This window comes from Eubalaena glacialis, chromosome 2 (genome assembly GCF_028564815.1).
Source record: "Eubalaena glacialis isolate mEubGla1 chromosome 2, mEubGla1.1.hap2.+ XY, whole genome shotgun sequence".
NCBI classification, from domain to species: Eukaryota; Metazoa; Chordata; class Mammalia; order Artiodactyla; family Balaenidae; genus Eubalaena; species Eubalaena glacialis.
This window is the reverse complement of record NC_083717.1, coordinates 12,639,429-12,655,117: the sequence shown is the minus strand read 5'-3', so window position 1 is coordinate 12,655,117 and position 15,689 is coordinate 12,639,429. Positions and strand designations below refer to the sequence as shown.

Sequence of the window (15,689 nt, the reverse complement as noted above, 5' to 3'; positions counted from 1 at the left end):
GAAACATGGGTCAGAGGATCTGGCTTCTCCAGCACCTACTTAACGGGCTAGTAACCCAATCTGGAAGTGTGGTATAGTCCATCAGTTGGCTTTTGCTACAAAGCCCCAAACTTAATGCTTTTAAACAACAAACACTTATTTCTCACAATTCTAAGGATGATCGGGCCGTTCTTATAGTCTGGGCTCATCTGGGACTGGCTGATGTAGAATGGAGTCACAGGTCTGTTGGTTGGCAGGCTGATTGGTCTTGCCGGGCGGGGGGGCTTCACCCACATGTCTGGCAGTTGGGTCAGTGTCAGCTGAGACAACTTCATGAGTGTCTCATCACCCAGCAGATCAGCCCAGGGTCATTTTCATGGTGGCAGAAGTTCCCAGCAGTAAGAGAGGGCAAGCCCGGATGCTCAAGCACTTTTCAAGTTTTCTGTTCAGCATCATATTTGCTAATGTCCCCTTGGCCAAAGTCACATGACCAAACCAAGGTTCAAGGGCTGGAGAAATAAATTCCTCCTCTTTTTTTTTTAAACATCTTTATTGGAGTATAATTGCTTTACAAAAATTCCTCCTCTCGTTAGGAATTGCTGTGCATTCACATTTCGAAGGGCCATGCAGTCAGGAATGGGAGGAATTACTGCGACCATTCTTGCAAACAATCTACCGCAGGGTGTTAATGCCTGCTTAGGGTGAACTTTGACACTAGAAGGTAGAACGACAAGCTCCACAGGCCAAACCCTCTCTCTCTTCTTCTTCCCCAGTGGACTATTCTGAGGTGCACTGGTTCCACATACTCACCTTGGAGATGTCCTGGGTGACCGTGCAGCTGTCTTGTGAGATTTCCTTCCTCCCTTATTCCTCATTCCCTCCCCTTGCTGCCCTGGTATTATACTCGCCCACAAAGCATTGCAAAGAGGGTTTTATTCAGCTTTGTTTCATAGGTATTCTGAGTTAAGACACTATTATATCAGATTCTTGAGAAGATTAAAGGGTATATGTTTCTGGGATCTACTCTATAATTGTAACTTTTATTATTCTTATTACTAACAAATATTTCACAACAGTAAAATCTGAATGAACTTTAAGAGCTGATATTATATAGGCGACATTCTCAAATCACACTGTGGCAAAATTAGAAATTAGTAAGTTTAAAGAAAACACAACCTGATGGAAATAAACAAGCAAACAAAAGACGAAACCCACAAAGGCTCCTATATAGTATCTGGTCAATAATACAAACAACAGACTATTTACAAAATAGATGGAAAAAATATTTAAAAATCTCCATGGGGACATCCCTGGTGGCTCAGTGGTTAAGAATCTGCCTGCCAATGCAGGGGACATGGGTTCGAGCCCTAGTCCAGGAAGATCCCACATGCCACGGAGCAACTAAGCCCCTGCACCACAACTACTGAGCCTGCGCTCTAGAGCCCACGAGCCACAACTACTGAAGCCCGCGTGTCACAACTACTGAAGCCCACATGCCTAGAGCCCGTGCTCTGTAACAAGAGAAGTCACAGCAATGAGAAGCCCACGCACTGCAACAAAGAGTAGCCTCTGCTTGCTGCAACTAGAGAAAGCCCGTGTGCAGCAAAGAAGACCCAATGCAGCCAAAAATAAATAAATTAATTTATTTTAAAAAATTTATATAAAAATAATCTCCATGGTATGTAGCCAGAATTATTCACATGATTAAATTCCTTATTCGTCTTGATAAACAAACAAACAAAAAAGAAAACAAAAAGACATAATGTATTTGACTTAAAATTTCAGAGAAAAGAACAAAAACATACCCAAGGAGAGAGACAAACAAGATAGCGGGGGTGTGCGGGAATCCGCTTTTAGTGGCTCATGAGAGCTGCTTGTTCAGTTTTCAGGAACTTGGTGAAGTGGTTGTTAAACTCAGGCATTATTTAAAATTGCATTATATAAACTTAAATCCACTGTATAAAAAACAAAAGTAATAAATACTCAAGTCATCACTTCCTATTTTACTCCATTTCACTATTGTATATGGCCTTGAGTTCATTTATGTCTTTGGATATGCACGGTGGAAATACGATGTAATAGTGTCCTACTGAGCTTCTATTCCCAATTCTGCATTCACTGATATCCCATTGGTGGCTGGAAATCAGCCACGGTGGAAGTATTTACACCACAGTATTTGGCAGTGCTACCAATCAGAGTTATTGCTTTCTCCTCCTCCTCCTCCTTTTCCACAGAGCTGTTGTTAAACATTTACCAGCTTACCACTGACCAGAGGTAAATAATCTTTTTTTAAGGAACATGAATTTTCCAGCATGAGATTAGCAGAAAAATGAAGATAAAGCATTAAGATACTTATAAAGTTTGCACTCATTTCAGTGCTCTGGGATGCTCTAAATCTCAGGGATACATTTCTTTGGTTGGGATGCTTGCAGTTAAATCAGTTCTAATTAATGCAAGATGGACCTTAATACTCAAGAGTGACCCAGATCTCAAACTGTTTCTCTGGATTGCTAATGAGTAAGGACTGGTAATGAGTAAGTAACTATAGATGTTTCTAGCCAAGTCTCTGGGTGCCTCTGGGCTATCCAGGATCTAGAAATGGGGGAAATGTACAGATGTATAAATATGGAATTTGGTCAAATGAAATACTCTTATACATTTTTTTTCTATAAAGCATGAGAAAAATTTAACTAGGTTGTTGACTATTAGTGAAAAAAAATAATGTATAGCAACAGTGATTAAATCTCTTTTTCAGTATAGGGGTTATTTTCTTTGGATTTGAAATAATTCTTAGTAAAAAATTCTTTACAGCAATTTGTGTTAAAGACATTTTAACCTGTAAGCTTAGTTTGAAAAATAAATTAATGTTAATTTAAAATAGAGAATTAGGTTAACAGTGTTGGCTTGAATAAAAAACAGTGTGAGCCGGCATATGGTTCCATTAGATACCAGTAGTTTATTCCTGTTTGTTTTTTCAAATTCACTTTGAATTAAATTTGGGAAGAAAATGTTTTCTTAATTCACTTTGTATACCTGATTAAGTTTTCTTTAAGTTTCACCATGTTAACATTTAAATGTAACACAGAAATGGATTTTGGAGGAAGAGAAATTGCAGCATTATGAAAGTTAACTTGACACATTTTCTCCTTTATGCCCAAGTTGTGTCGTGCTCCTGGGAAGCAAAGAAAAATATATTAGAGCAATTTACCCCTATATGAGAAGTATTATTTTTGAGCAGGCTATGCCTCAGTTTCTAAGAACTACTCAATTTGTGCCCAAGTTTCTTGTGGCCTATAGTATATATTCCATCTTTTAATTTCCTCACTTGATTTTTTTTTTGAAAGTTACTATTAGACTTTAGATTTTTTTTTTTAAACCAAGACTTTTCCTTATGATAGTGATTATTTTAAAAAATTCTCTTTAAATAATGGTAAGATTTATTTTCAAAGCAGTTAGATTTTCAACTCGAAAACAATACATTTCCAAAGATGTCAACGAACCAAGTCTGACATCTGAACTTTCCTTTTAATTTGTTCTTGGCAATGTTGGCTCTTATGCATTCCCTGGGTTTATTAGAGCATGTGAAGCTCTTGTGACCCTCAGTTGATGTAATAAAACTCGTTAATGTAAATTTGTCTTATTGTTCTGCACGTTTGCCAATTCTGCACACTAGAGTCATTCAGATCTAAATTTAAAATATTATATTTTGAAAGTAACAAACTAAATGATCCTGTCTAAATATATTAAAATATTTAAGCATCTGGATTTACTTTCAGTCTAGATTAAAGATCTCTGGGAAATAAGACTCTAGATTTTTTTCATTTGCCTTTGAGAGATAATCTAGCTGACTTATATATGAAAGTGGAGTTTCAGGCTGAATGGGATCTAGTGAGAATCGGGCTACTCTAGCAAACAAAATAGGAATGAAGGAAAGACATTGTGGATCATACCTCATCCTGGATCATGAAAATATATCATTGATCTGATTAGGTAAGAGCTCAATTTGAGCCTTTAAGCATGATTTGAAGAGTCTCCTTCGAGAATCCAGATAGCTCTTTCACCTGCCAAACCAAGTATAAATAAATATTAGTTAAATAAGAGATAGGTAAGAAAATCATAATCTAGAATAATAGTCTATGTTTTCAAACTAAACTTATATTTTTATCTGAAATCTTTTACTTTTCTAAATGTAAATTTAAGTAACAATCTGGGTTACTTTACTCTGGGATTTACCCAAGTAAAATTGAGGGCTTTATCTGCAGTCTATTTTTGTATCACGATAATTTACCCATTGGGGGACTTCCCTGGTGGTTCAGTGGTAAAGAATCTTGCTTACAATGCAGGGGACAGGGGTTCGATCCCTGGTCAGCGAACTAAGATCCCATATGCCGCGGGGCAACTAAGCCCCGTGCTCCACAACTACTGAGCTCGCACACCTCAACTAGAGCTGGCGTGCCACACGCTACAGAACCCACACGCTCTGGAAACTAGAGAGAGGCCTGTACACCATAGTGAAAGATCCCGCATGCCTCAGCGAAGATCCCGCATGCCTCAGCGAAGATCCCGCATGCCGCAACTAAGACCCAACGCAGCCAAAAATAAAATATAAATAAATAAATAATAAATTAAAAAATAAATTTACCCATTGGAAGCAAGTTTGACATCTTGAGGATAAAGCAGTGTCTTCTGATGAGGGTTCCCACAACAGAATCGGCACTTTAATAAGCCTGCCCGTCGTCCAACTGAAATCCAGTAACTGAGTAATGTTTGTCAGCTATTCACAGATCATGCCTGTACTGACATTTCTCAGTCTTTTAATCTGACTAACTGCTGGCTATTGAGTTCATTAAATGCACTTGTAGATCAAAAATGTAGTGAGCTTAGCAAAATGACAAGCAATGACTGTTTGCTTAAATTCTAAAAGCAGATTCTTTTAAAAAAATACCTTTTGTATGAATTTTAAAGAACCTCTCATTGATGTTATGATTAATTAACAATCAAATCTGTCACCACCAGAAGAGCTACTACTACTTGATTGATTTTAACTAATAGATATCAGCCAACTGATGATCCTTAGTACAAACATGATGCCCTCATAGAGTATACTATTTGGCTAATATATTCTGGATATTATGGCAGGATTTTGCATTCAGTTGTCAGCCAAAAAAAGAAAAACTAAGAGTCTTTCACAAAATACCAAAGGGGGTTGGGTGGGAGTGGAGTGAACTTTCTTTGCTTGAACACAGCAGAGATAAAGATGAATAATAGACATGTTTACCTGCACCGACGACCAACTAGTTGCCATCCAGATGAACACATGAAAATAAATTTGTTATGTTCTGGCACTATGGTTTTTGGGAAACTGATTTCTATCTGAAAAGTTAAGGAAGTGTTATTCATTCACTTATTCAACAGATATTTATGCAATGAGATATTATGTGAGTGGAGATGTGGGCAGAGGACAGGCCATATAGAGTCTTGTAGACTATGGCAAGGAGTTTGGACTTTATAATCAGCAAATCAGGAAGAAGTTGAAGGATTTTATATTTTATTTTTCCTCCATCACTCAGGGCTCCTCTCTCCCCCGCCACCTCCCTCAGAGCTCCCTCCAAGAAGTTGAAGGATTTTAAATAGGACAGTAAAAAATAAAACCTTTGACTTAGTGTCTAGAAATATCACTGTGCTGAGTAGAGAATAAACTGCAGTAAGGTAAGAGGAAGGGGCTATTGCAATAGTCAGGGCAAGAAGGCTGGCAGCGTCAATCAGGTGAGGGGCAATGACCACGGAGAGAAGCTGACCGACTCAGGTTGTATAGGTCCAGAAACTGGTAGTGAGTGAACAGAGAATCTGAGCTCCACCCAATACCTAGAGATATTTTTCTTAGGTGAAAGGTGATCTTTACCCTCTTTTATTTTTCACCTGAAGTTTTGGAAGAGATCTATACATCATTGCCGTCTCATCTATCTACAGTAAGATAATGAACAGAAGTGTACTACTGGGTATGCAAAACAGACAACAGAACCTATAGACTCATTAAATATTAAACATGATGTCCTGCCTTAACTTTTTAAAGTTCCAAGTGAATAATACAGGATACAGTTCCTGTGTTGCTGTGGTCAGTTGTCTACTGAGTGGAGCTGTATCATGCAAGGAGGTCACACAGGGTATGAAACCTCCAGGAACAAATGGTAAGTTTGCCTGAGCAGTGGTCCTATATTCTGGGAACATCACCAAAGGATTTCTGATTCTGGTATAGGAATTCTGAGAAGTCAATTTGGTTGAGTTTTTTGATTTGGTGATTTCAGATGAGGTTGGTGTGGCTGAGGAGAGAAGTCATCACTTCTTTTATGGCATTCCTGCTGCCTGCTTGGCACTCCATGTTTAAACGTTTTTTTAATCTATTTGAGGAGATAATTCATACACATGGGAAACAGTGAACAAAATAGCTTGAACACTGAGTATCACAATATGGTGGAAAGAGCATGGACTTCAAAATCAGACACAATAGCTTTCAAATCTTGCTTCTTTCTCCTACCAAGTGCATGATTTTAGATTAAATTAAAATGTAAATTATTAACCTGATGAGTCTTTCTCTTTTAGCTTTATCTGAGGGAAAAAATGGAGATTTGGATACCTTTTTTCCCCCAGTCTGTTAATATTAAATAGAAAAACCTGAATGGAAATTAAAAGAAAACTTGAACAATAAAAGGTACTTAAAGTACATTTTTAAGTTTCAAGAAAGTGATTTTGAATTTCAGAGCAAGGAAAGCTTCCTTACATTGAAGGAGTTAGGGTAACAGTTGATAAGGAAACAGCACACCCATTTGTTCCGATTGCCTCAAGGTTGGAGATGCGTGGCACAAAGTTTAGACGTGTTAGCTTTTGCGTTATTGAATAATCAGAGACTAGGAAAGCATAAAATGTGCAAATCAGGCAAGTGTAAAAGGAATTAGAAAGGGAACGATGAGTACGAGCTTTTAGTAAATAGGAAACTATTAGTCTCAGAAGGTTGATTAGAATGTGGATAAGCCTGTGGGAGAAAGGGTGTGACAGGAAACTGGAAATATCTATTACCTTTCTCTTCTCCACTGAAATTCTCTTCCCCGGCCAGGATCCGGGCTAGGAGAGCGAGCCAAACCAGATGATCTTTCTGTTTTCCTTTTCCTGGTTCAGTTTCTGAAGGACTCTGACTCAGCCAGAGTAACCCAAAAGGTCTCTGCTTTCAGCAGCAGGTTCTACTGCCAACTTCTGTCTCCACATCTGCAAAATCAAGGTAGGCTTTTCCACTGCCAAAGGCACTGGACAAAAAGCACAATGACCCTTTGATGTCTTAGAAGCAATGCTATGTACAGAGCTCCTATGTTATGCAAAGAAGTTTACTGTGTGCTTTCTAAAGAAAACTGAATTGGTGTTTAATCTCAAAGGCATTAGAGAGCTCAGAATCTAATCTAAGAAACTATGAATATGTAAAATGAGATCGCCCTGAGATTCAAATGGTAAAATCCACCCTTAATGGATTGTTGAAGAGGGGCACTTACTCTGCGAAATGAAGCTGAGACGATACTGCATGGAGCTGCTGTTAGGGGTAAATGAGCAAATACACTCAAAGCACTTAGAACTGTACCTGCACGCAGTGTGTGTTCAATAAATGCGAGCTGCTGCTGACTTCAAGCAGTGTTTCCTAATTTGCCTAGTGATAAAAATTTCTTGGAGGGATTTGTTACATTTAAAGATTACCAAGCCCCTCCCAGAAAATCATTCTATTTCAATTGTCCTGAACAGGGTGTAGGAAAGGGAATCCTTACACTTAACAAATGTCTCAGAATTCTTTAGATTTCTCAAGTTTAGAAAACACCACCTTAGTCAAAAGGTACAAACTTCCAGCTATAAAGTAAATAAGACCTGGGGATGCAATGTACAGCATGGTGACTATAGTTAATAATACTGTACTGTATATTTGAAAGTTGCTGAGAGAGTTGTTAAAAGAGTGGATCTTAAAAGCTCTCAGCACAAGAAAAAAGAATTTATAACTATGTGTGGTGATGGATGTTAACTAGACTTTGAAGGGGTTCAGAATAAGCCTCCCTAAAATGTGTCACTTTGGCATGTGGATTGTTTTGAGATGAAGACAATCAAGGTCCCCCAAAGACTCAGGAAGAGCTTTTAATCTCGCCCTTAACTACCTAAAAGAATTTAGATAGGGGGCCTGGCTCAGAGAGAGAGCTATTACCAGAGATAACTTTTATTGGAATGACCTACCTGATGGCAGAGCAAACATCTAACAACCAACAAACACCTGCCCTTATTGTCCTGTGAATGATCCTCCTTCCCTTTGAAGCCCCAGGCCCCTATCCCATTCTTTAGCTCAGGATGGCATATAAGCCTTGACTGCCCGACTTGCCTGCCCTTGGATCTCATATCTTTGGGACTCCCAAATTAAATTTGTTTTTCTCCTGTTAATCTGTCTTATTCAACTTAATTATTAGACCAGCCAAAGAACCTAGAAGATAGATGACATTTTTTTCCTCCCCTACAATTTACTGTGGTGATCATTATGCAGTATATACAAACATTGAATCGTTATGTTGTATACCTGAAGCTAATATAATGTTGTATGCCAATTATACCTCAATTAAAAAAAAGGAAAGACTACCTTAAAGCAATGGTTCTCAAGGTTTGGGTACTTCAGAGTCACCTGGGTACTCCACCCTTAGAGTCCTGGGTAGGAGTGAAGAATCTGCATGTTTACCAGAGTCCAGGGTAATTCTGATACTAGTAATGATGCAAATGGGTTTTTCCCACTGAAAATAAATGCGCCCCTAAAGAGATTTACTGATGTCTTGTAAACTATTCCCAAACTTTAGTTCTTGGTGCAAATATCAAAATTATGGGGTGGGGGGGGTGGAGAAAAGGGAGGTAGGTGGTGTCTTAAAATTCAGATTTCCAGGTTTATCCTGCTGAGATGTTTAATCAGTAGATTTGGGGTGGGTCCTGAGCATCTGTATATTTTACGTTTCCCAGGCAAGTCTGTTGTGCATCCTGATTTGGGACCTATTAGACTCTACCCCAGAGCAAAGCAGCTTGATTGGTATTAATGTGCCTTATTGGTATTAATGTGAAAGAATATGTCCACAAGAAATGATTTGAATTACTTCAGATCCATTATTCTCTGTGACCCCTTGGATTTCTATTTGTGTTTAATTTAAAAGAGTGGAAATGAGTGTGAATTGCATACACACTACTATACATAAAATAAGCAACACGGACCTACTGTATTGTACAGGAAACTACTCAATATTCTGTAATAACCTATATAGGAAAAGAATCTGAAGAAGAATGGATATGTGTCTACTGTGCTGTACACCTGAAACTAACACAACATTGTAAATCAACTATACATTGAATTGCAAAGTGTACAGGCGTACCTCATTTTATTGTGCTTTGCAGATACTGTGTCTTTTACAAATTGAAGGCTTGTGGCAACCCAGCATAGAGCCTGTCTATCGGTGTATTTTTTTCCAACAGCATTTGCTCACCTCAAGTCTCTGTGTCACCTTTTGGTAATCCTTGAAACATTTCAAACTTTTTCATCATTATTATTATGTTTGTTACTGTGATCAGTGATCTTTGATGTTACTATTGTAAATACTGTAATTGTTTGGGGGCACCATAAACCACACCCATGTAAGATGGTGAACTTAATTGTAAATGTTATGTGCGTTCTGACTGCTCCACCAACTGGCCATTTCCCCATCTCTCTCCCTCTCCTCAGACCTCCCTATTTCCTGAGACACAACAAATATTGAAATTAAGCCATCTAATAACCCTACAATGGCCTCTAAGTGTTCAAGTGAAAGGAAGAGTTGCACGTGTCTCACTTTATTTATTTTTTTAAATAAATAAATATTTACTTATTTATTTATTTTTGGCTGCGTTGGGTCTTTGTTGCTGCACGCGGGCTTTCTCTAGTTGCGGTGAGCGGGGGCTACTCTTCGTTGTGGTGTGCAGGCTTCTCATGCGGTGGCTTCTCTTGTTGTGGCTCGCGGGCACTAGGCGCGCGGGCTCAGTAGTTGTGGCACGTGGGCTCAGTGGTGGAGGCTCACGGGCTCTAGAGCGCAGGCTCAGTAGTTGTGGCCCACACGCTTAGTTGCTCCGCGGCATGCGGGATCTTCCTGGACCAGGGCTCGAACCCATGTCCCCTGCATTGTCAGGCGGTTTCTCAACCCCTGCGCCACTGGGGAAGTCCCCATGTCTCACTTTAAATAAAATCTAGATATGATTAAATTTAGTGAGGAAGGCATGTCAAAAGCTGAGACAGGCTAAAAGCTAGGCCTCTTGTGCCAAACAGTTAGCTGTTAGTTGTGGATGCAAAGGAAAAGTTCTTAAAGGAAATTGAAAGTGCTCCTCCAGTGAACACACGGATGATAAGAAAGCGCAACAGCATAATTGCTGATATGGAGAAAGTTCTATCAGTCTGAATAGAAGATCAGACCAGCCATAACATTCCCTTAAGTCAAATCCTAATCCAGAGCAAGGCCCTGACTCTCTTCAATTTTATGAAGGCTGAGAGAGACGAGGAAGCTACAGAAGAAAAGTTTCAAGCTAGGAGAGGTTGGTTCATGAGGTTTAAGGAAAGAAGTCATCTCCATAACATAACAGTGCAAGGTGAAGCAGCAAGTGCTGACATAGAAGCTGCCTCAAGTTATCCAGAAGATAATTAATGAAAGTGGCTACACTAAACAACAGATTTTTAATGTAGATGAAACAACCTTCTGTTGGAAGAAGATGCCATTTAGGACTTTCATAGTTATCGAGGAGAGGTCAGTGCCTGATTTCAAAGCTTCAAAAGGCCAGCTAACTCTCTCAGGGACTAATGCATCTCGTGACTTTAAGTTGAAGCCAGTGCTCACTTACCATTCTGAAAATCCAAGGGCCCTTAAGAATTATGCTAAATCTACTCTGCCTGTGCTCTATAAATGGAAAATAAAAAGATCCTTTCAAAATATTACTGATCTTGGACAATGCACCTAGTCACCCAAGAGCTCTGGTGGAGATGTACAATGAGATTAATGTTGTTTTCGTGCCTGCTAACACAACATGCATTCTGGAGCCCATGGATGAAGAAATAATTTTGACTTCCCAGTCTTATTATTTAAGAAATACATTTTGTAAGGCTACAGCTGCCATCAACAGTGATTCTTCTGATGGATCCGGACAAAGTAACTGGAAAACCTTCTGGAAAGGATTCACCATTCTAGATGCCATTAAGAACGTTTGTGATTCACAGGAAGAGGAAAAAATTTCAACGTTAACAGGAGTTTGGAAGAAGTTGATTCTAACACTCATGGAATACTTTGAGGGGCTCAAGCCTTCAGTGGAGGAAGTAACTGCAGATGTGGTAGAAATAGCAAGAAAACTAGAAGTGGAACCTGAAGATGTGACTGAACAGCTACAGTCTCTTGAAAAACTTTAACAGATGAAGAGACATAACGCTGTTGCACATTTAATAGACTACAGTGTAGTATAAACACAACTTTTATATGCACTGGGAAACTAAAAAATTTGTGTGACTTGATTTATTGCAGTGATCTGGAACTGAACTCGTAATATCTCTGAGATACGCCTGTAATATTTTTATTTGTTAAATGCAAATTTTAGCTCATATGTGAGATATTTTATTAAATTTGAATAATATCTTCAAAATTGAAATTGCTTTTTTATTTTGAGCATAAATTATTTGTTTTAAAAGTAAAGAAGAAGAAAATAATGATTACTAGTGATTATTGCACGATTATTACTTTTTGGCATATAGAAGGGGATGTTAAAAATGATCCACTAAAAAAAAAAATGATCCACTCTGATTGTTCAATATGCTAGATGTACTAGATATGTCACTGGTTCCTCCAAATACCACTGTTCGTTTTAACTGCAATAGAACAGGTTAATCAGAGTAGAGAGAAAACAGACTTAATAATGTAAAGATTAATAAACCAAAAGCTCAGAAGAGTCAGGAGGCCAGGAGGGGGACCTCTCATGCCCTGTGACAATAGTGGAGCCCAACAGGAAAAAAGAAGACTTCCTTTTCTCGCCTGGCAAGAGCTCAGCCAATGAGAGACTGCCACAACTCAGCCAATGAAAAGCCGCTATACTTTGAACTCTCATTTCCTCCAATGGACTCTTTGTTTACTATAGCACTTCCGACTTTCTTTTCCCCTCTTTAAAAGAGTTCTCTGCTTGCTGTGCTTGCTTTAAAAGAGTTCTCTGCTTGCACAGTGGTTCGGCATGGTTATAGACCGCATTTGCAATTCTTTGTTGATCTCAAGTAAGCCCATTTTTGCTGGAGAAATAACTGGCAGTCTATTTGTTTAAGGGCAATAATAACCAACTTTCTGTCTCCCTCCTCTCCCATAATAATTCAAGAAAAGCCAAGGGACCAATTACGACCTCCAAGTATGCTTTGATTTGTGACCTACGAGTATGTTTCACAGACCAGAGGAGCTTGTTTCTTGAGTGTTTGGCATTTCAAAATTTGTGTATGCTTGTAAAATGGTAATTTCAGCAGGAGTTGCATTTTATTATTATTATTTTTTTTGGCCACGCCACACGGCATGTGGGATCTTAGCTTCCCGACCAGGGATCGAACCCGTTCCCCCTGCGTTGGAAGCGTGGAGTCTTAACCACTGCACCACCAGGGAAGTCCAGGAGTTGCATTTTAAATGTGGTAAACATGTTGAAGGGTATTTTAAATTTGTTGATTGTCTATCATCTTGTGGCAAAAAGGCTCCTAATTGTTCTTAAATAAGCATATTTTCTTGGCACTGAGTAGTACAATTTAGGAAGTAGTGTAAGATACTGTCACCAAGTTCAATTTAAATCGTAAAGTGTCTTGCATGTTCTAATGGCAGCACTTAGTGAAAGTTATGTTTGCAAACATAATTTCTTCAATGAGCTATTTGTGAATTTGTGGATGCGGGGTGACCAGCTCCTTGGGTTCTGCTTGACCTCCTGGGCACACACTCAAGCACCCATCTGTAGTAGATCACCAGCATGATTTAAATTGTTTTCTCTTCCTCCCTTTTTCCCTCTCCCCCTCCTCCTTCTTCCTTGTTACCCCTCTGGTTCTTTGTCCTCCTCTTCCCATTTTTACTCAATACCAAAGGCTTATAGTTAAATTCCCGTGATACATTCTCATACATTAATTTGTGTCTGGTACCACTCTGCGGTGTTTGGCAAATCATGGTATTTTGGCTTCTCTATTCATTTCACTTACATTAAATCAATTCAAGAAACACAGAATGCAGGATTTAGCTAAATGCATCTAACAGCATTGCAGGTTGGTTATGTGCATATTTTTGTAAAGCAGTCTGACCTTAAAAGGTAATTGCTTTAGGACCTTGCCAAAATCAGGGATAAAGAACTTCTCTTAAAAAGCATACTTTTGATTCTCTAGGGTTAACAAGGAGCAGGACTTTGAGGGCACCAAAAGTTAATGATTAGTCAAAGGGTTTTTCAACTGTCCTCTTTGTTTTCTACCCACAACTATGTTAAGCTGTACCCAGATAGTACGCTCACTGATTTTCAGGCATCTACAAATGAGATATTTCTTCATAAAATCTTTAAACAGTCTTAGACTCTTATTTACTCCGGCAAAAGTGAATACAAAGGGATTTGCCTGCAGCACACAGAGGGGCTCTGTGACCCAGCTGAGCGAGCTTCTCCTCTAAAGAGTGGCAGTGTTCTGCCCTTACCATCTCCTCTAGAATAGAAAATGTCAGTGAGAAGACAGCCAGCCACCACTCTCCTCCCACTGGGGGCATGTTCACTGGGCAGTTTTCCCGTAATATTTACCCTAACTGGCAAGGGTACACACATTTTGAACTGAGAGAAAGTTCTTACCAGCATTTTGCAAACATAACATAGTCTTCCCTTGTTGCAATATTTGTCTTCTGGGGAAGAGCCTGCAGAGCCTTGTGGTAAGTTGCTTAATAGAAGTCATGGTCTGTTAATTTCATTTTTTTTTTTCTCCCTAAGAAAGAGGGAAAAAATAACTGTCTGGTGAATATCAGGGTTCCTAGGCTCATACAGGAGCATTGGACCAAAGGTCTCTCAGAACAGCAGTGTTTTATCCTAAAATTTAAAAATAGGCTTACCAGAGCAAGGCTTTTGACTAGAGTCCATGACCTTAGGGGAATCTTTGGCTGGACTGCAGGATGCTGGAGACCCCTCTAAAAGAAGGTGGCAAAAATTTTTTTTGTGTGTGTACATTTCATCAGTTTTTCTAAAGCTTCCCTGACCTTCTAAAATAATCTTCTTTTGCAGCATTCCAGCAGCTAAAGTTTGCTCCTCAAATTATATTAAAATTAATTCTTAACTGGCATGTGAAACTTACATGCCATTGCCTAATTCCATTTTTTTGGAATGTTAAATAAAACAAACACCAGGGAAACAAGCACAATACTAGAATATGACTGAGGCTTGCCCTGTTTTTTCTTGTTTTAATTTAGTGGAACTATATTGATTTCAAGAGCTTTGCACTGAAGCATATGGAAATGCCCCCAGTTGAAAGAGAAAGATGTCTACTTTGTTTCAGTAAATGTATGGTACTTTGTGGCTAAGGTTCTTGGTTTGTCAAATACAATCAAAACTACATACAATATTTGGTGATATGGAAGAAAAGATTGAGTTTTTAAATATGAAGAGCCTTTTTTTCTGAGTGGAGAAATTGGGAACATTTTTTCCTTTCTTTGAGTTTTTCTATATTGCTTAGATAAGTTTTAAAAGATAGGGTACTTTTCTCTATTCATATAAGGGAAACCCTGTTTTAGATACTGTTATAAATAAATTATAACACCATTATAGCAATAATTTGACCACAAATTGTGATGAGAAAAATTCTGAAATACTAGGTGGACCTTTAAGTAGAAATTTTATAAGATTTGGGGAAATTGGCACTGAACATGTCAGTTTAATGAAAGTTTGCTGGCTAAGTTTTTGAGTAAGTTTACATATACCTCTTGAATACTTTCAAGCAGGGTTTAACTTGGTGTTATCTCATTTTAGTTAAAAGCATTTAGTCACTCCAAGAGCTAAACGGAAAGAATGCCTATAATTAAGTACATTGGTTTGTTTTTAGGTGGTTCCATAATGTAATATATTAAGCTCTTACTAGACTTCTGGCCCTGTGTATGCTACATGAGGCTTTATGAGGCTTTTCTCATCCAAGTTTGACAACAGCTTTTATGTGATAGGAATTAAAATTATCACCTCTGTTTTGCAGATGGAAAAACAGGACTGGAACACAAATTCTGGGATTCAAGAGCCTGCACTCTCCACTACACAAAACTTATTTTAAGTAAAATTAAATTGTAAATAACCAAAGTAAGGAATTACTTTTTTTTTTTAATTATGGAAATCTTCATGAGTTACAGAATTGTATAGTGAACCCTCACGTACCCATCCCTCAGCTTCAAGGATCATCAACACACGGCCGATCTTAGTTTCTCTATAGCCTCTGTCTTCTGCCCCATCTCTATTATAAAGCAAGTCTCAGACATCATATTACTTCATTTAAGAGAATATTTAAATTAAATAAAGATACACTTATCTAGGTGAGAATTATGATCCCATGTTACATAAATATTAACAATATCTGGGAATTTTTAAAAAGTACATTCTCTTGTATCATCTCATTTAATTCTCATCATAATCTT

The 15,689-nt window shown here is 38.4% G+C and overlaps 2 long non-coding RNA genes across 3 annotated transcripts in view; one reads left to right on the top strand and one right to left on the bottom strand.

Moving 5' to 3' along the window:
- Positions 1 to 15,335, top strand: part of LOC133084819 (uncharacterized) — a 29,788-nt gene extending 14,453 nt beyond the window's left edge. The window contains exon 4 of the long non-coding RNA XR_009699471.1: positions 15,257 to 15,335. This is a non-coding gene — a long non-coding RNA (uncharacterized LOC133084819). The remainder of the gene's footprint in view (positions 1 to 15,256) is intronic.
- Positions 3,058 to 7,078, bottom strand: LOC133084818 (uncharacterized). 2 transcript variants are annotated; one of them, XR_009699470.1, is made up of 3 exons: positions 7,054 to 7,078; positions 3,930 to 4,040; positions 3,058 to 3,151 (listed from the first exon to the last, which is right to left on the bottom strand). It is a non-coding gene; the product is annotated as an uncharacterized LOC133084818 (long non-coding RNA). The 2 variants fall into 2 exon arrangements; XR_009699469.1 differs by lacking the exon at positions 7,054 to 7,078 and adding an exon at positions 4,622 to 4,717.
- Positions 15,336 to 15,689: the final 354 nt, after the last annotated feature.